At 39.6% G+C, this 27,747-nt stretch overlaps 1 protein-coding gene and 1 pseudogene across 1 annotated transcript in view; both read right to left on the bottom strand.

Moving 5' to 3' along the window:
• LOC127663591 (PRAME family member 7-like) overlaps positions 1–27,261 on the bottom strand; it is a 59,452-nt gene extending 32,191 nt beyond the window's left edge. Inside the window, 2 exon segments of the mRNA XM_052155277.1 lie at positions 26,109–26,248; positions 26,870–27,261. The gene's annotated coding sequence lies outside the window, so the exon portion shown is untranslated.
• On the bottom strand, positions 14,150–15,112 carry LOC127663596 (40S ribosomal protein S15-like; annotated as a pseudogene).
• Positions 27,262–27,747: the final 486 nt, after the last annotated feature.

The raw sequence follows: 27,747 nt of genomic DNA, 5'->3' as shown, positions 1-27,747 counted from the left end.
TGGGCAGCTTTCCTAGCTAATCATAATCGGCAAGTTCCAGGTTCAGTGGAAAATACCATCTTAAAAATAAAAAAAAAATAGTAGAAAAAAATTTTAAAAGCTGGATATAGTGGTACCTGCCTTTAATCCCAGCACTTGGTTTACTGAGGCAACTGGGACTCTTGAGTTCAAGACTAGGCTGGTTTACAACAAAGAAATGAAGGTCCAGGTCAGTAGGGGCTACAGAGAATTCCTGCCTCCTCTAAAAAAAGGAGGAGGAGAAAAAGAATCAACAAGAAAAGAAAGTGGGAGAGAAAATTAGAATTAGGAGTACTGGCTACTCTATCAGGGAACCTAGGTTGAATCCCAACACATGGCTGCTTACAACTATAATTTAATCCAGAGGATACCTTTTTTCTGGCTCTTAGGCAGGAGGCAGAGGAGTAGTTCATAGAGGCACACAAGCAGGCAAAACCCTCACACATACAGAATAAAAGTAAACAGTTAAAAAGTAAAATGAACTAAGCGTAGTGGATTGCACCTTTAATGCTAACCCTCAGGAGGCCTAGAAAAGTGGATCTATCTCTGAGTTCAAAGCCAAATGGTGCTTGAACATACTGAGTTCAGGACAGTTAGGGCTACTAAGTGAGACATTGTCTTCTTTTTTTTTTTAAGTGGGGTTGGGGGTGTGCTAAATAAAGTATTAAGTGACAGATGAAGATATTTAACCTGACACTGAAATCTGCCTATACATACATGCACATAAACACGTACACCGAAACACTTGGTTCTTTACTATGCCCTCAGATAACTTGATTCTAAAACATCTTAAGATGTTTAAGGGTGTTGTGCTGTTAATAACTTTATTGTTATGTTAATAATAAGTCATTGTGCTTCAAATCCCAGGAATTATTCTTTTATCTGCCCATATTGTCTCAGTATAATCTGCCCAATATGAAGTCTTTCAAGCTACCAGTACAGTGATGGTTAATTATTTGCTTGCTTTTACTATGACAAGGTGTTCTAAATATTTCCAGTCCTGGACTTATAGTCATTGCTCTAGGTAGTACTGTTTTTTTCAGTGGGGAAAAAATCAATATATTGTTGTACTTTGTAACCTATTCTCTTGAAATTGTTTTTTTCTTTTTTGGGGGAGGGTGGGGAAGAAGGGGGAGGAAGGGTATGTGTATTGGGTGTTTTGCCTGCTTTTGTGTCTGTTCACCAAAAGCCTGCATTGCCCATAGAGGGCAGAAGAGGACATCAGATCCTCTGAAATTGGAGTCACACAATTGTTATATCCTATGTAGGTGCTGGGAACCAAAACCAGGTTCTCTGCAAGAGTAACAAGTGCTCTTAACCACTAAACCATTTCTCCAGCAAATTTATTTCTTCTCTTTATTCCAGTCAATATAAAACACCCAGCTAACTAATAAGACAGCTTTGCACAAAACTAATCTACCCCATTCTAATAAAGACTATCCCAGATTAAGGAGGTAGAAAAATAAAAGGCAAAACTCAGAAGAAAATACTTTAACTTGGAAAGACAAAGTAAAGCTTCTTTTCTTTCTGAAGCCATCATGCCATCCAGACTAAGGAAGATCCAAAAATTACCACAATTCAAAACTCAGATAAGCGTTGTTAGGTGCACTTAATATAGATACTAAAGATCAAGCTTCAACTTGCAAACATGCGCATTAAAAAATTGAATCAGTTTACAAACAAATTATTTCATTATTAAAGTGGCATGAGACATTTGGTGTTCTCCCAAAGAACCTGGGTTCTGTTCCCAGCACCCATTTCAAGGTTGTTCACAACAGTCTGTAAGTCCAGCTCCAGAGAATCTGACACCATCTTTTTTGGCATGTAAGACATCTGCACCCATGTGGTGTACATAGACATAACCAAAAATAAATCTTTCCCAAAAAATGTCTTATGCAATCTGACACAATCCAGGTATCCAGAGGGGACAGGTAAAGTGACAATACTAAACAGCCAGACACAAATACAATAAAGTGCCAGATTTAATGGTATATGCCTTTAATTCCAGCCCTTGAGACACAGAGACAGAGGCAGACAAAGGCTGATGATGTCTATGTGTTCCAGACCAGCCACCTAAGGATAGTTAAACCCTGTTTTAAATTTAAAAAAAAAAGGAAAAAAATTAAATCCTGGCCCCCAAGAGTATTTAGTATCCATTCCTTTATTATTTTCCTTACTTTTCTTTAACTGTATAGTTCGCTGAAGTATATAAACACTGTGTCTGGTTAATCTTATTATATAATTTTTAAATTTTATTTGCAATATTTTATCATACAAATCATGTACTATAATAAAATCATAAAATTAAAAAATAGTTGGGCATATCATTATATATACATGCCATAATATTCAGTAAAGATGCCATTTAAAATAAATATAAAGAATGAACGTTTTCAATCTAAGTCTTGACCAAAGTCTAGTGGCCTAAAAGTTTAAGGGTTGCTTAACTTGGATTTTAATTCTATTCAACTGTCATTTTATAATAAGAGATATAGTAGGGTTTTTTTAAATTTGTTTTGGTTTTTGAGACAGGGTCTCTTAATATAGCCATGGCTGTCATGAAACTCCCTATGTGAATCAGGCTGGCCTCAAACTCAGAGATCCTTCTGCCTCTGCCTGTCAAGTGCTGGAATTAAAGAAAGGCATGTGCCACCATCCCTGGCCCTCTTTTTTAAAGAGTTATTTATTTTACACACACACACACACACACACACACACACACACACACACACACACACACACAACACACACACACACAAACACACACACACACAAACACACACACACACAGTTGCTGTCTTCAGACATACCAGAAGAGGGCATCAAGATCCCTATTACAGATGGTTGTGAGCCACAATGTAGTTGTTGGGAATTGAACTCAGGACCTCTGGAAGAGCAGTCAGTGCTCTTAACCGCTGAGCCATTTCTCCAGCCCTCTCTTGGACACTTAAAAAGAGATTTAAAGAATTAAGTAGGCAGGTCTAGGACAGAGTACTTGCTTAGGACGCACAAAGTCTTCTGTAACAATGCACAATAAATACATAGTAAATAAAAGTTTCTTCAGACATAGCACCAACAAGCATTTGGTATTACATTGCTAGTGCTTGGAAAAACAAACAAACAAACAAACAAACAAACATCTCCAGATTTACCAAGACTTGTTTATGCCTCTAATAGTCACCTATTATACAACTCTCATCTTACAGGGGAGTATCTCTTGCTGATCTTCAAAGCATGACAGCAGAGATGGCTTCAGTATGTTGACACACAAGTAAAACTAGAACAGATTTCAGGGACTCAAGATGAAAAAGGCAGAGGAAGAATATAACAAAACCACAAAATGGAGATGACTCTTCACATAATTTGCATTTAAAGTGCTGAATAACTCAACTGTACCTTTTAAATAAGTTTTACTAACAGTAACACCTATTACTGATATTTCAACAATATAGAGTTCAGAATTGCTTGTCAATACAACTTTTAATTTTACTTTTAATTACATTATTTTTATGTGTGCTTGTACATGTGCAGCATACCACAGTCAGAGGACAACTTGCAGGAATAGTCTCTCCTCCTATCATCAAGTAGGTTCAGAGGATCAAACTCAAATCATCAGATATAGTTACAAATGCCTTTACCTGCTAAGTCATCTCATTAGCTCAAAACAATTTAGTTTTTATAAATTGATTTTATACCATTAATCTGAAGACTAATTTTAACTCTCATGGATGCTTTCTACTTTCTCAAAGGCTTTACATGAATATTTTTATACTAATTCAATAAACACTAAATATTAATAATGCTAGTTCACAATAAGTATATATACTAAATACATGAATTAGACAGCCAATCATGCTCAGGTCCCACTGTTCATCATAGATGAATTGCTGCAGTAAGTTTTCATATGTAAAGCTTGCAGTTTTGACAAGAACCAAAGTGAATACAATGAGGAAGATAAGGAAGCAGAGGTGAAGGAGAAGGAGAAATAAAAATGTCTGAGGGAGGGCTGGAGATATGGCTCAGCAGTTAAGAGCACCGACTACTCTTCCAGAGGTCCTGAGTTCAATTCCCAGCAACCACACGGTGGTTCACAACCATCTGTAATGAAATCTGATGCCCTCTTCTGGTGTGTCTGAAGAGAGTGACAGTGTACTCACATACATAAAATAAATAAATCTTTAAAAAAGAAGATTTAAAAAAAATGAGGAAAAAAAAGAACACTGAGAATGCTAATTTGACTAGAAATTCTATTATCCAAAAGATTGCTTAGGTGCTGGAGAGATGGTTCAGTGTTAATAGCACTAACTGACCTTTCAAATAACCACAATTCAATTCCCAGCACCCATAACTAGCTATGTAATTCCAGTACCAGAGAATCTGATGACCACTTTTGGACTCCAAGAGTGAATATAAAACTTATTTACAATATAATGTGCCAGTAGCCCAAAACAAGTATTCCTTTCCTAACATCCCCAAAAGAGATTAAAATTAAACGGATTCTTTTAAATGACATTTTGTTCTGTTTTGTTTTGTTTTGTTTTGCTTTGTTTTGTTTTTCAAGACAGGGTTTCTCTGTACCTGAAACTGGAAATCCACCTGCCTCTGCCTCCCAAATGCTGGGATTAAAGGCATGCACCACCATTGTCAGGCAAAATTAAACAGATTCTTATCACTACAATTCATTTAGCATATATTTACTTAGTATCTACAATATGCCAAGTTCTACAAATACGTTGTAATAAAATGTAGTAGTTATTAATGCTGCTGTGAAAAGCTAAGGTTATCTTACTGGGCCTCAACATAATTGTGATTAGGTGTGTGGCTAACATAACACTGTGACTAGATGCAATTAACACCGTAAACCTCACAATACATCAAAATTATTTGTAGTCAAGAGTATTTAAATTACTGTGCGGGAGCTTCCAGAAAGCTCTACCAACATTTCAGATGATGGTTACTCTGTTACTCAGTAATATCATGGATTAGAGATGCTTGCCAACTTTAACAAATAAAGAATCCCCTGTGTTTGAAGCCATTGAGATCTTAAGGTTATTTGAGGTTTCTCAAAACTTTTTGGTTTTTCTGTTTGTTTGTTTTTGTTTTTTTTTGTTTTTATTTTTTGTTTTTTTGAGATAGGGTTTTTCCGTGTATCCCTGGCTGTCCTGAAACTCTGTAGACCAGGCTGGCCACGAACTCAGAAATCTGCCTGCCTCTGCCTCCTAAATGCTGGGATTAAAGGTGTGCACCACCACCACCACCACCACCACCACCACCACCCAGCTTGCCTTTTTGTTTTTTTAAGGTTTGTAAGTCCTACACCCTTTCCTGAGCATTTATAAGTAGTTACCAATTGCTGGAGGAGGGCTTCATGAAGTTCTACCCCCTCTCTGAGGATTCATAGGCAGTTAGTGGTTGCTGGAGAATGGTGAGACATTTTCTTCAGTGGTGTAACCACTGGTAAGATATCTATGCTCCTGTAAGTAACACTGGTACATACATACAAACAAACATACATACATACAGACAGACAGACAGTCAATACAAGGTGCAGAAGAGATGACTCTGCAGTTAAAAATGCTGGCTGCTCTTCCAAAGGATCAAGGTTCAATTCCCAGGACTTCCGAGGCAGCTCACAATTGTCTGTAACTTCAGTTCCAGGGTACCCACCTCCCCCACAGAGACATATATCCAGTAAAAGTACAATGCAAGGCAGAAGCAGGTGAATCTCTTTAGTGTGAGGACAGTCTGGTCTACAAGAGCGAGTTCCATGACAGCCACAGATACACCTAGTGTCAGTTAATTAACTAATTAATTAATTTTAAGAAGGCTCAACGCAAGGCTATGTGTAAGTTACAAGGTTACCTATGACTAGGTATCTGACTTCAGACTGGTTAAGACACCCTAATACATCATTCTATTTAATTTTTAGAAAATGGTCATTCAGCTGGGCGGTGGTGGCATAGGCCCTGAATCCTAGCACTTGGGAGGCAGAGGCAGGCAGATTTCTCAGTTCGAGGCTAGCCTGGTCTACAGAGTTAGTTCCAGGACAGCCAGGGCTACACAGAGAAACCCTATCTCGAAAAAAACAAAAAGAAAGAAAGAAAGAAAGAAAGAAAGAAAGAAAGAAAGAAAGAAAGAAAGAAAGAAAGAAAGAAAGAAAGAAAGAAAGAAAGAAAGAAAGAAAGAAAATGATCATTCAAACCCACAGAAAACTTTCTAAATTCTGTTCAATTAACTTAGTGATTGATTATTCCCTTCCTGTTCTTGGTACAACCTTATTATATATAGCAATGTCATATTTTTTTAAAGCAATGTCTTAAAGTAATTCCAAGTACTTTGAAAGTAAATAAACCCAAGTTAAGGAACATAGATACAAAGCTACAAATACAATCTTTTGGGAGTGGTGGCTCATGTCTGAAATCCTAGAACTGGAGAGGTTAAGGCAGACAGGAAGATAGGAAAGACTTCAAGAACAATCTAGGCTACATAGTGTTTTGTTTTTGTTTTTGTTTTTTTTGTTTGTTTGTTTGTTTGAAACAACAAACAGGGTTTCTCTGTATAGCCCTGGCTGTCCTGGAGCTTACTCTGTAGACCAGGCTGGCCTTGATCTCAGAAATCTGCCTGCCTTTGCCTCCCAGAGAGCTGGAATTACAGGCGTGCGCCGCCGCCGCCACCACCACCACCACCGGGCTCTACATAGTGTTTCTAAAGGTCACTTTTATAGGTGGGAAATTTTGCTCAGTTGTTAAAGAGTACTAGCTGCTCTTGCAGAGGACCCAGGTTCTGTTCCTACCACCCACATGGGCTGCACACAATCATTTAATGCAAGCAAACCAAACACTTGTAAACATCAAGTAAATTTTTAAAGGGTTCTGGGGGCTGGAAAAGTAGTTCATCAATTAAGAGTCCAGGCTACTCCTCCTGAGGACCCAGGTTTGATTGCCAGCACCCACTTGACAGTTCAGAACCATCTCCAATCCCAGACGATCTGAGCCTTCTTCAGGCCTCAGCAGCACCAGACATGCCTATGGTACACGTACATGCAGGCACCCACACACCAGAGCATAATTTTGTTTCGACACCTTTTGCTTTGTTTCAAGACAGGATGTCTCTGTGTGGCCCTGGCATTCCTAAAACTCTCTCTGTAGATCAAGCTGGCTTCAAACTCAGATTTTCCTGGCTCTGCCTTCTGAGTGCTAGAATTAAGACATGTGCCACAACCACCCAATTTATTCGGGTCCTTATAGCAGGTTAGGTATACAGCTTTCTGTCTTCTGGGGAAGTGGGGAGTTTAAGAGACTCTAAAACATGATACTTAAATTGTTGCCACAAAAGAGAAATAACAGGAAAGCAATAAGCAAGTGGTTTTCAAAAACTATCTTTTTGTCTCTCCACCAAAAGCATGTGGACTGTGATTGTTTCGAACAGATATTTATGTTAAACTGATAGAAATTCATGAAGCTTTCCATATTTTTATGGATTTGTATTCAGCTATAATAAAAAATGAAATTATGGATTTCACAGGAAAATAGAGAAAATTAAAGTATATTGAGTTAACCCAGACACAGAAAGATAAATAGTACACTTTCATATGTAAATCTTAGTTTCTAGTTGTTAAATATGTGAATTTAAATGAAAGCAAGATGAGAGGCAATAGGACACAGATATGAAAGCAGATGGACTGATGGGAACAGACAGGTTGATAGAGATATGGGTAAGAATCAGCCAAAACTAAGTATATATTAAAAATGCTGTAAGGAAACCTATTACTTTAGAAGCTAATTTTTAAATTAATACTTTTAAAACAGTATGTCACAGATCATATTGGTGCCAGTAGAGCCCAGAAGAGGGCATCAGGTCTCCTTGAACAGGAGTTACAGACAGTTGTAAGCCTCCCTCCCCTACCATGGGTACTGGAAATGTGGAGTCCTCTATGTAAGTACCTTTAACTATTGAGTCATTTCTCCCATCCTTTTTAAGTAATATTTTCTTAAACATGTGGACAATATTGATAAAAGTAAATGGTTTTCAGACTGCAGTCTTTATCCAAACACATCCACATATCTCTAGACTACAAAAAATAATTGATTTACAAGAATATGGATTAGTTTAAGCCTTTGGCCAATTCTTTGGGGGGTGAGTGGGGGAGGAAAAGAGGGAGGTATGGAGGGATAAAAAGAAACGAAAAGCTAAACTCATCTTGGCAAACCTGAATATGGCAGCAAATCTCAAACTGGGGTAGTGGTGGTGCACGCCTGTAATCCCAGCACTCTGGGAGGCAGAGGCAGGCGGATTTCTGAGTTCGAGGCCAGTCTGGCCTACAGAGTGAGTTACAGGACAGTCATGGCTATACAGAGAAGAAACCCTGTCTCAAAAAAAAGAAAACTAAAACAAAACAAAACAAAACAAAAAACAAAAAACAAAAAACAAAAACAAAAAAGAAAAGAAAGAAATCTCAAACTGCATTTACTGCCAAGGATCTATAAAGCAGTTATATATTATCTAACTGACCTACTTAAAGGAAACTTAGGGTAAACATCTTCTTGAAATGAAGTCTTAGGATACTTAGGTATCACTTAGTAACAAAGGATACTTTCAAGAGCTTAGTGTTCTGCATTGGCTGGTGATCCATCTCCACAACCTAAGTGTGCTAGACCACTTTTAAGTATTCCCAAGCAAGGGTTGGGACAGGATTTTGCTTTTATTCTCCTGGAAAAAATAAAAACAAACCCCTGCCCAACTCGCACTTGTGTGTGTGTGTGTGTGTGTGTGTGTGTGTGTAGCAGAGAAAAACAAAACATCCAGCTGATGTTCCTTTTCAACTAGTGTCCCAAAAGGAAAAACTTTCTCCTCCACACTGTCTTAAATACCCTTCAATGCAAAGACCCTCCTTCCTGCTTACTTATGTTCACTGCCTGTTGGCTGATTACTTGCTCATTGCCTCTTGACCTCGCACTGACTTTGGTTCTTGGAGTAAAGGTGTGTGATAGTGCTGAGATACACCACCACAAAGTCTTTTCAGTAAATATCAAAGTCTTTGGGGATTCACAGTATAATCAAATATCCTGCAACGCTCAAGTGCTGTGGGCCATTTCAACTTTACTGTTTTGTCTCACCCCTAGATGCCACAGCAATATTTTACCCAACTCTCTCTACTATACTATTTTATAGAAATTACAAAGATTGACTGCCTTCTTTACTAAACAAAAGCATTTTTACTAGTGTCTAATAAACCCAATATTTAAAGACAATTCAAATAAGAAAACTACTTTGAAAAAGAACTAATTCTTAGGACAATTTTCTAATTGTCATTCTAGTAATAAAGGACAGATAGGCAAGTAGACAGATGTTCAATATAATATAAAGATAACTAATTTAGAAAACTCTCAATGGAGTTAAATTTTACCTAAAAGTAGGCTGGAAAAAAGGCTCAGTGGTTAAGAGTACATGCTGCTCTTCAAGAACCTGTGTTTAGTTCCCAGCACCCTTGTAAGGTGGTAATTCCACCAATTTCAGCTAAAGAGGATCAGACACTCTCTTCTGGCCTCTGCAGGTATATATACCTGGCAAACACACATATATGAGTACACATAAATACATTTTATACACATACACACAAATAAAAACAGCTGGAGGGAGGATGTGGGGGTGGCACACTCCTTTAATCCCAGTGCTAGGGAAGCAGAGTCAGATGCATTTCTGTGACTTAAGGCCAGTCTGGTGTACAGAGCTAGCTCCTGGACAGTCAGGTTTACACAAACAAACCCTGTCTTGAAAAAAAACAAAAACAGTAATAACTAGAAGTGGTGGCATACACCTTTAATCCTGACAATTGTGAAGAAGTGGGATCTCTGACTTTGAGGCCAGCATGGTCTACAAAAGAAAGTTCCAGGACAGCCAGGCTACACAGAAACCCTGTCTTGAAAACCAAAATAGATAAAAATATGAAAAAGCTGGAGATGCTTTAGCTGTTGGCAGCACTTGCTGTTTTTACAAAGGAACCCAGACTGGTTCCCAGGACTAACATGGTGGCTTTAGGACATCTGCAACTTCAGTTCTAAGGGATCCAATGCCTTCTGACCTCTGCTAGCACCAGGTATGAATGTAGCACATAAAACATATGTGGAGCCGGGCAGTAGTGGCGCACGTCTTTAATCCCAGCACTTGGGAGGCAGAGGCAGACGGATTTTTGGGCCAGCCTGGTCTACAGAGTGAGTTCCAGGACAGCCAGGGCTACACAGGAAACCCTGCCTCAGAAAAAAACAAAAAACAAAAACAAAAAACAAAAAACAAAAACAAAAAACCCATACATGGAGGCAAAACCACACATTAACACTCACACACATTGGGCTGGGGAGATGGCTAAGATTTAAGAGCACTGTCTGCTCTTCCACAGGACCTGACTTCAATTCCCAGCACCCACAAGGCAGTTTGAAACTGTCTATAACTCCAGTTCCAAGGATCCAACACCCTCACACAAACATACATGCAGGCAAAACATCAACACACATAAAACAAAAAATAAACACACATTAAACAAACAAATCAAAAACATTTTAATAAAAATAAATCTTCATTGAAAATTTTATCTATAACATTTTGAAGTAATAAAGGATTCATGGAATATTTCACTTTGGGCATTGTTAATTCTCCAATTTAAACTATTTATAAAAATATGCACCCAGGGACTGAAGAAACCATTTAATTAAATTAGAGGATCAATGTTATCTACTCAAACCACTATAAAATAACCACATTATCTTCAGAGTATTGTCTTACCCTTCCTACAGAAAAAAATAACTTTTTATCTAGCTCATTTTAAAAATGAAATTATGAAAGAACCATTTTAAAGGAAATCAGTCAGAATACCTCCCTTTTTGTTCCAATGTTATTTATTACTTGACCCATAGGGTCTATACTGTAATTTAAAAAAGACAATAGTCTCCAAGGGCCCCCTGGAATGATACACACAGTAAGTGAAAAGTATTCTAGTTAGAGGAAGGCTGAGAAGAAAAGGGAATATACCAATCAAGACGGAGATGGGTAGGGCATATGTTTCAGGTATTTTGGCTTTTGATTGTTGTTGTTTCCCCTGTTTTCATTTTTATACAGAGTTTCCTAGCTGTCCTAACATGCCATACGTGCCTGGCAGAGTTTGATCTCTAGACCCATAGTAGAAGAAATGAACACATGTAAGCTTATGTGTATGTGCCCTTACACACACATTCATACACACACCATATACACAATAAACAAAACTTTTAATAAGAAATTAGAAATGAGGACTGGGGTAATTGCAGAGTATGTAAAAGTGCTTTTTTCTGCCAACACAAGGACCTAAGTGCAATAAAAAAAAAAAAGCAGGGCATGGCCATGTATGCTTGTAACCCACACATAGAGAAAAGATAGAAACAAGCACATATTAATGGAGCTCACTAGCCTAGCTGAGACCTTAATCTTCAGGTTTAGTAAGAGACCCTGTCTCAAGGGCTGATACATAAACCAGACAGCGATAAAGAAAATGCCTGATGAGTCTCCTATGCTGCACGGGCCTGTACCTCCATGCACATATTACATATGCAAGTACAGGCAAACAAATGAGTGGTAGGGATGGGGAGGGGGGAAGGAGACAAAAGGAAAGGGGAAGGTAAGAAAGAAAAAAGGGAAGAAAGTAAATTTAAAACGATTGCCAAAATGAAAAATTAAATGGTCAGTCTAAATAATAAAACAGGCATAGATGAAAACCAAGCTACTAATCTGGAAAATAAAGGGGAGGATGAAGTGGAAATATCTGGTTTCTTTAACAACTCAGTTGTGTCGTGTTTTTTTTCTGCAAGCTGTCGTGTGAGAGAACATGCATGTGCTGTTTTGCTGAAAACAGACACTTCAGAGGGTACATGATGTTTAGAAAGGACATAAATAGAACCCCACAATGAGGACACTCTTGCACTGCTACAGGCCCGCAATGCTTTTCTGGTCTTAGAAACACACAAAAGAACTTCTCGTGGTATTCCCGCTCATTCTGGCCACTTTTCTGACTTGTGCCATTCGGCAGAGTCATGCTGTTTCTGCTGGATCATGCTGTCACTACTGATTCATGTTTAGTACTTGCTATTGAAATGGACTGCTGATATCCTAACATCGAAGAATGGAATCGTCCCAAGGAATTACTTCTGAACAGTCCACAACACCCTTTCTTATTGTCCTTCTTTTTTCCCTACCCCTGGTTGATGGGTTAGAAGAAAGGTTGAAACATTTAAGAACCCTAGATAAAGTAGATTTTGAAAAATCTAAGCCTTCAGAAGGAAGTCTATATGGGTAAAAAGAGCAACATATAAATTTTGTCAAGCCTTCACAATCATGTGACCCAACTCTTCAATCCCTGGAAAACTGTCAACACAGAGTTTATCCCAAAGTATAAAATAAAATATCAGGCTGTGAGGTAGTCGCACCTGCCTTTAATCCCAGCACTCAGGAGGCAGAGACAGGCAGATCTCTGTGAGTTTGAGAACAGCTTGGCCTACAGCAAGGCTATTACAAAAACTCTGTCTTGAGATAGATAGATAGATAGATAGATAGATAGATAGATAGATAGATAGATAGATAGATAGACAGACAGACAGAAATATACAAACTCAGAATATAAGTATGTATATTCTACTTAGTTCCAACTAAGTGGAAGAAAAGATAGAAGTCTTCCCTTATAAAATTCTAGGAGTTAGCAGATATCCCTCTTCCCAAGTGGAGCTTCATAGTGTTTCCAGTATGTGAGTACAGAGAAAACTGAGTGGGACAAGGTGACACAGAGCTATAGTCTCAGCAGTTGGATGGCTGGGGCAGAAATAGCACAAGTTTTGAAGGCAACATGGAATATAAACAAGTCCCAGATCAGGATTGCCTATATAGACAGACCCATTTCAAAAATCAAAGAAGGGAACATGATGGTGGTGGCACACACACCTTTAATACCAGCACTTAGGAGGCAGAGGTAGGCTGATCTCAAAGTCAGTCTGATCTACAGGGCAATTCCAAAACAGCCAGGGTTACACAGAGAAACCCTGTCACAAAAACAAAACAAAACATCAAAACTTTAAATTCAGTCTCTTTAAAATATCCAAACTCCCTCTAAAACTTCGAAATGCCTCAACTGTAGGCTCACATAAAAATAAAAAAATAAGTTACATACTTTAAGAGGTCAGAATCAGGGCAGTTACAAATCAAATCAAAGTTCAAACGTATAAAGAGTCACTGCTTAATGTCTGGGACCCACTGAGGATCCACTACGCTTTAAGGGTCCTTGGCAGCAGCATTTATCCAGCTCTGTCTTTCTCAGGACATGCAGCTTTTCTTGTAGGCTCAGACTGTCTCCACTCCATAGCTGCTGCTATCCTGGTCATCTCACAGTACAGGCATCTCCAAAATGTTGGCATGTCCACTACAACTGGGCTGCACTGTCACCAATACCCTCATAGTTTTTTTCTTCAGGGACTCGAACCCTGCCACATAGTGTGAAACCTCAATTTCTCTCCATGATCTATCTCTACAATCCTAGGTATTCTGAGGGTGTATCTAGCTCCCACTACGACTGAGTGCCAGATCTGCCAGCAGCAGAAACAAACACTAAGTCCAATGTGACACTATTCCCCTGGGTGACCAGCCAGCAACTACAAGTGGCAGGTTGACTACACTGCACCATTTACATTGTGGAAAGCGCAATGTTTTGTCCTTGCTGAAATACAACATATTCTGGTTTTCAATTTGCCTTCCTGCATATAAAACTTCTGCCAAAACTAAACCCACGGAATTATAGAATATTTTATCCAACACTATGATATTCCACATAGCATTACTTCTGACCAAGAAGCTCACTTCACAGCCAGAGAGGTGCAGGCCATCTCATATAATTCACTGCTTCTTACTATGTTTGTCACTATCCTGAACAGCTAGACTGTTAAAAAAAATGGGATGGCCTCTTAAAGACATGCCTATAGGACCAGAGTTCTCCTGAAGGTGATATATGCTTTGACTATATGCATAGTTTTTCTTAAAGTTAGGATTCATGGGTCTAAAATTAAAGTGTAAACCTGTGATGATTCATCTTGGTTATCAACTGATACATCTGAAATAAAAACACAAATAGCTGGACATGCCTGTGAGGAATTTTTCGTGATCATTTTAAGTGGGAAGATCCACCTTAAATCTTATGCCCCACATAAAAGGACACATAAGGAGTGTTTGTTTTCTGCTTTTTGTCTGCTTGACTTCATTGAACTTCATCTAACCTGTTTTAGACCCATTCCTTCATTGGAATTAAAATACATTCTTCAGGATTCCAACAAAGACTAAAGACCAGCCACTCTCTTGGAATCCTATACTCCAGTACCAGGTTGGAACTGCTGTGACATCTAGTCTCATAAACTGAATAACTCCTAGGATTTCTGGCCTTTCCATTAGGAATCAGCCACTGTTGAACTATTTGAATGAATCACCACCTGTAAGCCAGTCTTTCTTTTTTTTCCCCTCCAGGGACTAAACATGAGTATTTGCCTCAGCCACTTGAGGATGAAGCAGGAGTAGGTGGCACTAATACCAGGCCAGCTGTGCTTAAAAGGCATATAGGTATTGGAGAACTCACACAAGTAGTGGCATGTCAGCTCTGTTTAATTTCCATCTGGTTGAAGGTATAAGCCCACCATGCTGCATACCATCTGGTAGGATGATCATGTTCCTCAGGTAGATCTTCACCACCTCAGGCTTCTCCATGGGTAGCACCTCCTACTTGGTCTTTCTCAAATGCTTGAATAATGTAAGTACTGCTTCCACTGCCTCTAGAAAGCACTGTACAACTGCATCTGCTACTCATAGAACATGCCCAGTAATTGGTCCAGATCCACACCACGGCAGGCGAATTTGCAGAAGATCCACTTCTCCATTTCAGCCATCTTGGTGGCTGCTCAGAAACACTGGCTGCATCTGTACTGTTATCTTGAACTTCCTGTAAGCTATTCTTAATAACAAATGTTAACTACATTCTAGTAGATGATATAGATCATGGAAGAACCTATTTATTCCTAAGAAAGGAAGCATATTGCAAATAGTATCTGCTGTTCAGCTTTATTGAAAACTTATACTCTTCAAAAATAAATAAAGCTGCCAGGCAGGGGTGGCGCACGCCTGTAATCCCAGCACTTGGGAGGCAGAGGCAGGCGGATTTCTGAGGTCGAGGCCAGCCTGGTCTACAGAGTGAGTTCCAGGACAGCCAGGGCTATACAGAGAAACCCTGTCTTGAAAAAACCAAAAATATAAATAAATGAATGAATAAATAAAGCTCATAAAAATTAAGACAGGACTTGCTGATGTGGTGCACATCTTTAATCCCAGCAATCAAGAAGCAGAGAGACAGGTATATTTCTTTCCTGATATACATGGTGAGCTGTAGGCCAGCTAAGGCTATATAGTGAGGACCTGTCCCAAAAAATAATAAAGCAACCATATATGTGGGTACAGACAAAAAAGAAATGAAAGAAGAGTCTTAAAATTTTTGCATATATATTAACAGCTGCACTAATCACAAGAAAAGAAGTGGAAAGAAGCCAGGGCATAATAGCACATGTCTTTAATCCCAGCACTCAGGAGACAGAGGCAGGTGAGTCTGTAAGTTCAAGGCCAGCCGGATTACAAAGCAAGTTCCAAAACAGTCAAGGCTACATAGAGAAAGCCTGTTTGGAAAAGGCCAAAAACAAAAACAGGAAACAAAATGTAGACTAGGAGCCAGCTAGATGGCTAAATGGACATCAGTTTGATACTAAAGACCTGCATAGTAGGAGAAAAGAGACTCCATCCAGCAAATTGCCCCTCTGACCCCCACAAGCATACCATGACATATGTGCCCAAACACACACAAACAAAAATTTAATTAAAATTAAAGGTTTAAAATGGCTACAATAAGGGGCTGGGGAGATGGCTCAGAGGTTAAGAGCACTGACTACTCTTCCAGAGCTCCTGAGTTCAATTCCCAGCAACCACATGGTGGCTCACAACCATTTGTATATGGGATCCCAAGCCCTCTTCTAGTGTCTGAAGCCAGGGACAGTATACTCATAAACATAAATTTAAATGGCTACAAGAATAAATATGTTTTGACAATCAAAGAAACAAAAATATCTTCTGTGTAGTAGCACAAGCCTATAACCCTAGCACATGGGAAGCAGAAACAGGAGGATCAGAGGTTCAAGGTCATCCTTGGCTACCATAGACTGGGAAGGAGAGAAAGAAAAGAACTACAAAAGATTTTCTATGATTGCACCACTCCATATTCCCACCAATAATATATAAAAGATTTTCTTAGTATCTTTGCCAACAACTGGTGACTATGTCTACTCACATCTTATTTTTAGCTATTCTAATAGTCAACATAGTAATATATTATTGTGCTTTCAATTTGTATTTTCCCTAATGTCTACTGACTAATGACTACTGATACCAAACATCTTTTCATTTGCTTATGTGCCATCTGTGTATCCATCCTTCTTTAGTGAAAGGTCTGTCTTTTGTTTGTTTCCTAAGTGACTGGTTTTTACTGTATAGTTCAGTTTCTTACACATTGGCTTTTGCCAAACATATCTTACAAAGACAGTGGTTCTCAACCTTCTTAATGCTGTGACCCTTTAATACAGTTCCTCCTATTGTAACCTCCAACCATAAAATTATTTTCATTGCCACTTCATAACTGTAATTTTGCTACTGTTATACTATGCTTTCTGGTGGTCTTCAGTGACCCTGTGAAAGGGTAGCTTGAGCCACCCAACCCCCAAAAGTTGAGAACTGATACTCTAGGACTACAGAGGATCACTGGATAAAAACATTTGTCATATAAGCCTGATGACCTAAGTGTGATATCTGAATCCAACACAAAGATGGAAAGGAAAACAAAGACTCTAAAAAGTTGTCCGTTGTCCTTTAACTCTCATATACATGACTTGGCATGCATGAACCCACAAACACATATCAAATATAATAAAAAAGTCATTCCAATTCATAACTAGTGTTTGTGTATATGTAGTATTATCTGTAGGTGGTGGTTATGTGAATGAAATGCATGAGGGTTTGTGGACTCATACCTTCACATGCTTAGGGTACAAAAGGATGCCAAGAGCCTTTCTCTTGAGACTGGGTCTCTCACTGAACCTCAACTAAAGCTCCCTGTTTTCACCTGGCTAGAAGGGCTAGCCAAGGAACTCCAGGGATCCAGATATAAGCTTGTCTCCATCCACATCTATGCTTGTATTAACAGACATTTGCAGCTATAGGCTCTTGCATGGGTGCTAGGAGCTTGAACTCATACCTAAACATCAAGCATTCTTACTGAGAGCCATCTTTCTCAACCTTGTAGTCTATCTTCTCATCTCCCTAAAAGTTTTCATACACCCAAAGGTTTTAGTTTTGATAATGTCTAATGTATCAATATTTTCTTCTATGGATTATGCTTTCATTCTAGTAATAATTAAGGGATCCTTAATTCACAAACATGTGGAAATATCACAAAATATAATATGTATTATTTTAAGTAAGCTACATATAGAACTATTAGTATTGCTTTATAGTAAATATATTAATGTGCTAATAATTATCTAAAAGCCACAGTTTAGTTCTACACTTAAACATATCAACCAGTATTTAAGATTTAGAACAGGTTATATAAGTATGGTGGCATATGCCTTTAATTTAAGTCCAGCACTCTGAAGGTACAGGCAAGTGTTTCTCTGTAAGTTTGAGTACCTCTATACAACAAGCATCAAGCTAGCCAAACCTACATAGTAAGACCCTGTCTCAAAAACCAAAAAGAAAGAAATAGAAGTGAGGTCATCCATTATAAAGACTAATGCAGAAAGTATACTTTGTTCTATAATATTTTATTTACATGTAAAAAAATTAAATTGTTATTTATAAATACCTAAATTTCCTATTATTGAAACGATTCACTATGTAACTATTGCTTAAAAACTGTTTTAGTCCTTAACACTAAGAAAGCTCACTTATAGCCCGTTGCGCACGCCTTTAATCCTAGTTCTTGGGAGGCAGAGGCAGGCGGATTTCTGAGTTCAAGGCCAGCCTGGTCTACAGAGTGAGTTCCGGGACAGCCAGAGCTACACAGAGAAATCTTGTCTCAAGGAAAAAAAAAGGAAGAAAGTTAGTTCACTCATGGACAGAAAATGGCTCTTAAACTAGGTCATACTAGCCACTCAAGAAAACACACACAGTATAACACATCTGCCATACAAACTGCACGCCGTAAGAAGTTCATTAAAAGAACACACAACAAGGGACTGATTATCATGAAAACAAATGTAATACATGAGGCTGAAATATAATACAGCAATGGGGTATTACTGCACACCCATGCCAAGATGTGCTCTTGAGAAATTACTACATGCAAGAGGTCAGGTGTGAGGAGGTTTACTGGGAGATGGCAGAGGGGTGAGGACCTGCAGACTGGGTAGAGGCAGACAAGAGCAGAGCCATGAGGGCAGATAAGGGAAGAGGGGGCCAGAGGACAGAAAACACTGGCAGAACTAAACTGTACCATACAACACCAGGATTACCAAACGCTGACACGTCTCTAGCTTCAGTTTTAGGGACTAACTAGTAAGCTCATTATTAGATTAAAAGAGGCACAAAGACAAATTTTTCTAGCCACAACTTAGGCTATCACTGCATTATATTTCATAAATTAATACAATATTTACAGTGCTTTCGGTAATTATGCATGTTTATATCAAAGATTATTATATGAAGCATTAAATACCCTATCAAAGTCAAATTAGCTTTTATAAGATTTATAAGAATCTTTAACACTTAAAACATATTTTATCCACACACATGACTCTTTAGTTTTTGAAATGACCTTTGATTTGGTTTCTCTTTCTGAAATTTGTATTAATGACATATTATATACATGAAATATGGCTAAAGACACACAGAAGTTTTCAGCTAAGTCATAGGAGTAAAAAAGAAAATTTAAATGTTTTAGGGGCATATGGAAAAGGCCCTGAGGATAAATTACTAATTCTGCGAACAGAAGAGTTTTGCTTTCAAATTTGCTCCAGGCAGGCATGAGGGTGTTCAATGGTGTATTCATTACAAGCCCAGAACTGCCATATGTTTCTCTTAAATTCTCCTTAAGTAGCTTATTTACCAGTCCTGAAGACTTTATCACTTAAGAGTCAGAGAAATTCCTATTAGAAAATTACTGTTTCCAAGAAACTCTGAATCTATACACCTACTTTTAAAAGCAAATGACTTGAGAATTCTGCTAATATGTATGTCACAGTCATTAATGTAACTGAATAAGAATGTCCCCACAGACTCAGATATTTGGACACTTAGCTGGTGGTGCTCCTTGGAAGGGATTAACAGATGCAGCCTTGCTGGAGGAAGTGGATCCCCAGAGGTCAGCTTTGAGAGGTTAAAGACTGTTGCCATATTCAGTCTGCTTTCTCTGCTTCACACTTTGTGCCTGCAGATGTGAGCTCTCTGCATTCTACTCCAGCTGCCACGCCTGCTGCTTGCTGCATTGCTGCCCATCATGATGTCTATTAAACTATAAGCAAAGTTACTTTCTCATGGGAAGGGGAGCAGGAAGGTTGCTTCCTCAGGTTTGCAGCTTGCTTGGGAGAACATCAGGTTCTCTGCATGAGGAAGTGTCTCCTCTGTCTTGGTCGGCTGAGAATGACAAAGACCCTAGGTTGCCTGGAAACTAGCAAGCTGGGAACAATCTCCTCATGCCATTTCTCTACAGATAATAAAATATATCTTCAAATTTGAAGCCAGGGATGGGGTATTACACCTATAATTTCAGTGTCTGGGAGGTAGAATGAGGAGAATCAGGAGTTCAAGGACAGCTTCATTTGCATAATGAGCTCAGGACCAGGCTAGACTACAGAAACAGTATCTGTTCTGAATGAATACATACATACATACATACATACATACATACATACATATATACATAAAAAATTAAAAATAGTAATTCATTTGATTGCTCATTTAAGAGCACCTATGCTCACCAAGGTTTCTGCTGTGAAAAGCCAGTGAGAAAATCCTTATTGATGGTGTAATAAGGAGGGTAGACAGGTCTGATACTCAGATAGATGCTTAGACTATAGATATGGATCACTCAGGAGTGCAGTACTTGCCTGTCTTTCAAGAGGCTGTGAGCTTGGTGTCTATATTGAAGGAAAAACAACACCAAGCAAAGCCCACAAGAAACTAAAACTGTTTTCTATACAAAATTGTCCCAACCAAAGACACCTCCCAAGTAATGGAAATTAGTCAAGTATCAGAAGAGAACAAAATTTACAAAGATCTGCTACTTCTCCCCAAATGGGGTTCTTTCCACTCTGAGACCAATCTGTCAACTCCAGAGGAGTGGCTGAAAAGTAGCCATGTTTTTAACAAACACCATACTAAAAGAATGAGGACTGCAGTCTACAAATCTTCCAAATATTCTGATCTCTATATAAGGGGTTAGTATCTCAGAAATAAGAACAAACTAGAAGTAAACAAATCAAGTTTTCCAGAAATTAAACCCCACCTCACTTTAGTTTATCTGTGAAGTGGACTGAAGTAACTGGCAAGAAGCAACTGGCAAGACCAACTATATTCCATGTAGTAGCTATCCCTGGTGGTCAACTTGACTATATCTGGAATGAACTCTGACCTGGATCTTGGCTTAGAGATCTTGAGACACAGTGGCTATGAATCCCAGAAGATTTTGACAGGGAAATCTCTAAGTTCAAAGTCATCAGGGAGCAGGCAGTGGTGGTACACACTTGTAATCCCAGTACTCTGGGAGGCAGAGGCAGGCGGATTTCTGAGTTTGAGGCCAGCCTGGTCTACAGAGTGAGTTCCAGTACAGCCAGGGCTACACAGAGAAACCCTGTCTCAAACAACCAAAAAAAAAAAAAAGGAAAAAGGAAAAAGAGTTGAACCTAACCAACTCTACAGTCTACTATCATTCTATACACTTAAAGAAAACAACACACACATACACACAAACACACTCACAAACACACACACACAAATCCCTTCATGGGCTAGAGAAATGTCCCACTGGGTCCACAATTTAGAGTACTGAATGATTGTTTAAAAAAAAAAAGATTTGCATCTAGTACCTTTATAGGGGATCACAATCACCTGTGACTACATATGAACAGATACCATAGGCAAAATGCCTACCATATTCTTTATTTTTACCTTCCCTAGTACAGAGGATCAAATTCCTGTAATCTTTTTTTTTTTTTTTTGAATTTTCAAGACAGAGTTTCTCTGTATAGCCCTGCCTGTCCTGGAACTCACTCTGTAGACCAGGCTGGCCTCGAACTCAGACATCCGCCTGCCTCTGCCTCCCAGAGTGCTGGGATTACAGGAGTGCGCCACCACCGCCCAGCTCTACAAATGTGTTCTTGATATTGAATTAACAAAACTTCCTTTAAGAATAGAGGATTTTCCCAGCACTCTGGGAGGCAGAGGCAGGCAGATTTCTGAGTTCGAGGCCAGCCTGGTCTACAGAGTGAGTTCCAGGATAGCCAGGGCTACACCGAGAAACCCAGTGTCAAAAAACCAAATCCAAAAAAAAAAAAAAAAAAAAACCCCACATTTGTAAAATGTTAACATCTGATGTTGGGTATTGGTTCTAATGCTTATTTCAGCTCCAGAAAAGCTGCACTGCCAGATCTGAGAGTCCCTGCCTCCCTCCCCTGATTCGAATGAGTAATAAAAAGTTGCCATACAGCCAAGGGCTGGGCAGAAAGACAGGGGCAGACTTAAATTTCAAGTGCAAGGGAAGGAGAGGGGGGAGGAAGAGAAGGATCAGATTTAAGAGCTGAAAGAGGGAAAGCATCCTACACTGTAGGTGGAAAGTGAATGCAACCCTATGGGGAGAGGGCGCAGAAGATGACAGGCAGCAAAGATACAACATAAATTTAAAATGCATTAAACCAGGGATACTGGAGGGAAATGTGTGCTACCCATCAGCAGGATTACAAATGTCCAGCTATTGAGCTTAGTTAAGACATATCAAAATTAGCTAGTGTGTGTGTGTGTGTGTGTGTGTGTCTGGTGTGTCTTTCATTTACCAATCAAGAGAACTCTTGGGCAGGTGCAGTGACTGCACTACATGTCAGAAGCCAAAGCAGTTTAATTAATTCAGTCTAGTTCATTGAGGTCCCAAGAGAGTTTCACATTACCCTGGACACAGGGGGTACAGAGCCCAGTCAGTCAATACACAGTTTAGTCAAAGTTTCAACTTTTTTTTAAAGACAAAGCAGAATAAGATTTTCCCACATTTTCTAGTTCTCACCAGCTGCTGTTTCCTTAGCAATAGCATATCTCGGTTCAAAGTGACCCAAATCTCCTTGCAGACTGAGAAATCTGTCAGCAGTCCAACTCTGAGATGTGTTATATGTGTTGTCTAATTAAGCTATAAACAACGTTAGTTTCTCATGAAAAAAAATGAGCATGAAGCCACTTCCTCAGGTCTGCAGCTTGCTTGGCAGAACACCAGGATCCTCTGCTTGAGGAAGTGCACCTCCTCGGTATCTCAGTATGCTGAGAGTGACAGAACCATCCTAGGGTGCCTTGCAGCTAGCAAGGTAGGAGCATTATCATGCCATTTCTCCACAGTAAAGTAAAATACTTTCTACTGTGATCCCTAGAGATTGGCCTGTGGTCCTGAATAGCCAGAGAAATGTTGCCCTCTGTGGATTAGCTGCCTACGTTTGGACTACAACAGGCAAAAGTCTCAACATTGTTTGTATTGCATCCACAATCTTTTTCAGCAACCTAGCCTGTACCCTAATAAACTTAAGAACACTTAATAATTTTAGTATTAGTAATTTATTCTCCATTTCGGCTACATAATTCAGACTGTGCCTAAAAGGGGAAAATGAAACAAAGTATATTCTTAGAATTATCATATGTAAGAATGATGGAGTTTAGAGAATTATACAACCCTTGTTGTATAACTAAACCTTCAAGAAGTTTCTGTTAAATCTTGAGTGTGATCAAGCAAGACTAAGTCAGAAAGCAACATTCTGCTTCCCTTTTATACTAGGCTCAAGTACAATCATATACAACACACATATCAATCACAGACATTTTTTGTCCTCCTGCTCTCATGGAAAGCCTTGAGTCAGATACTCAGTCCAAACATAAGAAGCCAATTACAATAATAATAATAACAACAATAATAAAATCTGGTTTGGTGGCACACACTTGTGCCAGGGAGACAGAGACTCCATGTCCTACCTAGCCAGCCATCTGAGCCTACCTATCCAATTCAAAGCCAATCAAAAATCCTGTTTTACAAAAAACAGTGGATGGCACCTGAAGAATGACATCCAAGGTTGTCCTCTGGTCTCCACACACAAGCTTACATGTGCAGGGCCACAGGACCAAACTATCCTGTAAAAGGATTTTCATCCGCTGCTGTAAGAGAGCTCAATGGGTAAAGGTTCTTGCAGCCAAGTCTGATATAACCTGTCCAATACCTGGGACCTCTATTGATGAGGTTTGGTCTGTTGTATGTATTGTCCCAGAGACAAGAAAGTGCACAGGTAGATCCAAGTGAGGCTATGTGACCTTGCCTCCAAATTATTTCTGATTGGTGAATAGAGATGACAACAGTCAATAGCTGGGCAGAAGAAACCCATGCAGGCAGGGTTTAGCATTCCAGGACTTCCAGCATCAGAGAAGAAGCACAAGGGGGAAGACACCATGGGTTAGGCGAGTCGTAAAATAAAGACCATGTGGGTTGGCTACCTGTAAATAAGAGCCGTCCAAATGAAACATGGCACATTCTATCGTGGGATTAGTAGTGGGAAATAGACAACAGCGAGAGGTGCGCAATCTGCCCAGCTATTGTGCTGATTAAGGCTAATTGTACATAGAAAGGTTGTGTGTGTCTTTTATCTGAGAACTAAGTGGTCAAAGGCAGGGTAAAAACCTGAGTTGGGATTAAATAATTTCTACAACATCCACATATACAACTCCTGCCCACCCCCACATACACAAATAATAAATGTAATTTCAAAGGGGGTTAAAGCACTTGTTAGTAAACATGAGGATCTACGTTTAATCACCAGAACCCATGTGGTAGGACGATAACCTGCCCAGTCACTATCCTCTGGCCTCCATAAATGCACACTAACACACACATATGAACACAGAATAAATTAATGTAGTTATTAATTAATTAACTAATTAAAGGTTTTTCACATCATCTCTTGTTGGCCCAGACTCACTTCTGTCTTTGGTTTACATAGCTCGCTTCCCCACATCTACCTCTCCTTATCTCATGCCTATCATGCTTGCATGTGTTTCTCCTCCCTAATCTCCATGTTTAAATCTATATTAAACTCTTTATAAACTACTGTTCTGGGGACTAGACCGATGGTCCCCAGGTTAAAAGAACTTATTGTGCAATCATGAGGCCTGGAGTCCAAATTCCAGCATCCTGTACACACCCATGAGTATAGCTTCCAGGAAACAGACATTGTCTTAGGAAGAAATAATGAAAAACTGCCAGTTATTTGGAGGAAAAAACACTTACAAATGTATGGCAAAAATGCAAAACTCTGTTCTTTTAAAATATAGCCTACAAAAGAGTTAGGACCTGGGTTATGAATGAAAGGGAAGTAAGTGAAAATCCTGGTTCCTTTCCTACCATGTAACCCAACCAAGTACCATTATTATCTCTACAAATCTGTTTCTTGCTGAGTGTGCCAAATTTATATGCTGCTTCTCAATATCAAAAGGGAAACCACTTAGCAAAGAGTCCTGGAACATAGTCCATACAGAGTAATTTACTAATTATTAAATTTTGGAACAAATGTTAAAAAGACAAGTAGTGTTTCATGTTTATTTTTAACTGTCAGGCACAAGGCTTAGAATCCTGACTTAAAGTTGAGACTGAGACATAAAAGGAATTACAAAAAGCCATTTTGCCAAGGACAAATGCTAAGTAAAAATATCTAGTACTATGGAAATATAATTGACATAGGCACAATCATAAGTTTATTAGAATAATTTGATGCATCACCTCAAAGTTTTTATTATTACAAAGATATGGTTTCATTTTCACAAACAATAAAGGGAAAACAACACATTAAACAAAGAGAGCAAAGGTAGGAATGAAGAATATTATTAGGTTGCTTTACTTTCCAACTTAAGAACCAAAATACAACACAGGAAAAACTCCTCGTACAAAAATGGTAGAAAACATCACACTAAAGATAATAAAACACCTCTCGTTCCTGAATACTTCAAGAAACAGACTTCCCTGAGATCTTCAAGTTTTCCTGTCTGGAAACAAGAAGCCCCAGTAAGTTATTTCATCACCACAATCCTATTTCCAACATCAAAGCAAAACCTAGGAAAGCCACTCTGGTGGCTTTCTCATTCTCAGAAATTTATTTTTATTTTATTCTAGACATACAGAGAAACTACTTAAAAAGTCAAATAAATTCTGATAGGCAGCAAAATTTCACTCAAAAAAAAAAACAAAATATAAAAACTAATTCTATTTTGTCTTATGACAACAATAAAAAATGTTGTCAGAAGACAGGCAATGGTAACACACCGTTTATTCCAGCACTGTGGAGACAGAAGTAAGTAGCTAGATCACTTGACTTGGAAACCAGCCTGATATATACGCTACTTGGGAAAAGCCAGGGTTTCCTGAAGTGCCTGCTCTGCAAGCATGAAGACCTAAGTACAAATCCTTATGCACATAAAATCTGGTGCAGGGCTGCACATTTCTTTCTAACTCCAACTCTTTGTCTCACAAGAGACAGGTCCTGGGAGTCTGCCAGGCCAGCTGAAATACAAGCTCCAGGTTCAGTGAGAAATTAAGGTAGAGACAACTGGAAGACACTGACCTCAGACCTCTGACCTCTACACAAAGCATGGGAAACTCAGGCCTCTGATCTTTAACATGGATTAACTCAGTTACTCACTGTAGAGCTACAGAGTAGGTAATACTATAGTCATCACACACAGCTGAATAAAATGAAGCCCCAGAAGTCACTAACCGGTCCATGGCCATGCAGTCAGTCAACGGGAGCAGGCAGGATCTGAACTGAAGATGTCAAGTGTTCGAATCATCTACAGCATTCATTTAGTTAGCAATTTTTACAAAGAGCCTCTCAGGTGCCAGACACAGTTCTAAGTACTAGGGATAAAATTATGAATAAATCTAATGAGATCTTTGCCCTGTAATTAGGAAGAGAGAGCCAACAATTCTAATGGGAATAATTAACAAGTGTAAAGTGTATCTAATAATAAATAGGAATGAGAAAGGGAAAATAATGTTTAATTTAATGCTAAACAAAAGAGTCAAATGACAAAGAGAGGGAGACTTGCTTCTATGTTAGGAACCAGGAGAAGTTCTCTCAAGTAAAGAACAGCAATAGAAGTCAAGAACAATTGCCACCAGCCAGAGATGGTGTCCCGTACATCTGCCAGGGTAGCATCCTAAAGCCCTAGTGAGAGTGAGAGTCATGGGGTAAGGCTGAGGTTAGGTTGGAAGCTGCCCTAGTGGCAGGGAGAAGCAGCTTAGATTCAATTCTGTATGTAACCCAGAGCTTTTGGAGGATTTGAGCACAAGCAGTTCAATCCAAGTTCTTTTTAAAAACATCATTCTTACTGTTATGTGAGGAACAGCAAGCTGGAGAACTGCATCTGGGGTGCGGGTAGACTGGGGGAGGAGAGGAAGGGAGCCCTGCCAAGATCTGCAAAAGCCTGAGGAGCGACCAAGCACAGAACTATCAGGGAATGAATGGCCAGGACTGACCTGCGCTGGAGGAAGGAGGCATCTCCAGCCGCGGAACTCCGAAGCAGATCCGTGGGCGCACAAGTCAGCGAACCACGCAGCGCGGGTGGCAGGGCCGGGGTGGCCTTGCAGTCGCGGCGGAGGGGGAACCGGAGGTCACGGGTTACACAATTCTGCAGCCTGAGCTGCAAGAGCAGCGCAGGGGATCGAGGTCTCCAGGGTCAGCGCCATTCCCCGGCCCCCCGGCCCGGGGGGTCGCCGCCGCAAAACACTGCACCTAGGCCTCGGCAGCACCGCAGCTACTCAGTGACCTCGCCCCAGCCAGGAGGAAGGCCGGAGAAGGTAGCAGGTCAGCAGGCCTCCTAGGGGCACCGAGCCGCACCCCTAGCTCCCTTGGTCAGCTCAGCCTCTGGCTTCACAATGGCTCCGCCCCGCTCCTCGCCTCCCCCACATCCCTCTAGCGCGCCCCGCCCCCATCCTGCCTGTGACCCGCCTGCTGGGTGAGAGCTGACACTTTCAGTAGACACAGTGCATGCGAGCTGCTAGCACAGAGAGAAAAGAGACCCAGTCAAGGTCCTTCTCCCGAGCTGGGGGTGACATAGCCTCGGTGGTAAATTGCTGGCTGGCAAAGGAGGCCTCTGTGATATCAGACCTGAGACTCCATTGTTATGACAATAGTCCTTACTGTTGAAATATTCAAACTCCTCTCCCAACCAACTCCTTTCCCAAAGTTCAACTCTTTCTTTCCTCCACCTTAGAGACTTGAAAGTGTTTGCAATCACTTAAACAATCAGTACTGTTTTCAAAACTGACTTTGCAAACCTGAGGTGTTTTCCCCCAGAAAAAACAGGAGATACTCAAATAAAATCGCTCTCATTCTCCCTCCTTCATAAATTCAA

The sequence above is a fragment of the Apodemus sylvaticus genome, chromosome 13 (assembly GCF_947179515.1).
Source record: "Apodemus sylvaticus chromosome 13, mApoSyl1.1, whole genome shotgun sequence".
Lineage (NCBI taxonomy): Eukaryota > Metazoa > Chordata > Mammalia > Rodentia > Muridae > Apodemus > Apodemus sylvaticus.
This window is presented reverse-complemented; position numbering and strand designations above follow the sequence as displayed.